This window comes from Malus domestica, chromosome 17 (assembly GCF_042453785.1).
Source record: "Malus domestica chromosome 17, GDT2T_hap1".
NCBI classification, from domain to species: Eukaryota; Viridiplantae; Streptophyta; class Magnoliopsida; order Rosales; family Rosaceae; genus Malus; species Malus domestica.
The window spans coordinates 20,767,970-20,769,211 of record NC_091677.1 but is presented as its reverse complement, the minus strand read 5'-3'; positions in this window follow the sequence as shown (position 1 = coordinate 20,769,211).

Below are 1,242 nucleotides of genomic sequence, written 5' to 3'. Positions count from 1 at the left end.
TGTGTGGTTAAATGAATTCATGGGCCACATTAGGAGCAAGAAGGAAGACTTACCTGAACCTAGCAACTTCCACGTAAACATGATATATGTTTTATCTGTCATGTTTTGCGCCGAGTGTGATCAACCTGACATAATTGAGGGTGATTACTTGGCAACAGAACATATGATGGCACATGTTAGTGTTGAAGAAGCAGGAAAAGAGGAGTTGGGCAGAACAGGTTTGCCCGAACTCACAAAGAAAGAGCTCGATAGGGTGTACACAGACAGAATGGTCTTTAGTCGCTCGACCTTGACCCTATCTAACCATCTCAAACCTATTTATGTAACTGCTCATCTGGAGGGAGTACTTTTCAAGAGGGTTTTGATTGATGGAGGAGCTGCGGTCAATGAGTTACCATATAAGCAGATGAAAATAGTGTGTAGAAGTGAGGAAGATCTCATCCCCACTGATTTAATAGTTTCCAGTTTCTCTAGAGCCATCACTAGAACTCATGGGATATTGCCCTAGGAGGTTGACTTGGGTTACAAGCAAATCATGCTAGCCTTCTTTGTTATAGACAGTACTTCCACTGGAGTTTTACTAGGCCGAGATTGGATTCATCATAGTCTCTCTGTGTCTTCCACCTTGCATCAACAAGTAGTAGTTTACCATGAGGAATGAGCTATGAAACCAAGATTTTGGGAAATGGTGGAGGCTGAATCACGGCCATTCCTCCCCACTGCCAATGTAGCAGAAACCAGCTTTTATAATCCTAATATTGAGATTCTCTAGTGCTTAGGAGCTGATGAGAACGGCCGCTCGACTAAGGTGATGGCCCAAAAGCTTTTGGAGCAAGGATTGTTCCTCACAAGGGAAGAATGGGATAAACCCCATATTGTCCCAACTTTTCAACACCAGTAATGTCAAAACAAAGAAGAAATGACCAAGTAGTTGCAGTCAGGTCTTTAATCAAAAGACTATTGGTGTATGGAAAAGAAAGGAAGCAAGAAAGGGAGAGCTGTTACCCGAGTTTATAACAAGAAAGTAAAGTTAAAGACCTTCAAGGAAGGAGAGTTAGTGTGGAAAGCAATTCTGCCTTTGGGAGCTCAAGTTAGAGGCTTTGGGAAGTGAAGCCCTACTTGGGAGGGTCCTTTCATTATCATGCGAGTGCTAGATAAGGGAGGACATTAATTGGCAGATTTGGAGGGAAACTTGCAAAAAATCCTGTTAATGCTAAGTTTTTAAAGAAATACCATCCAACT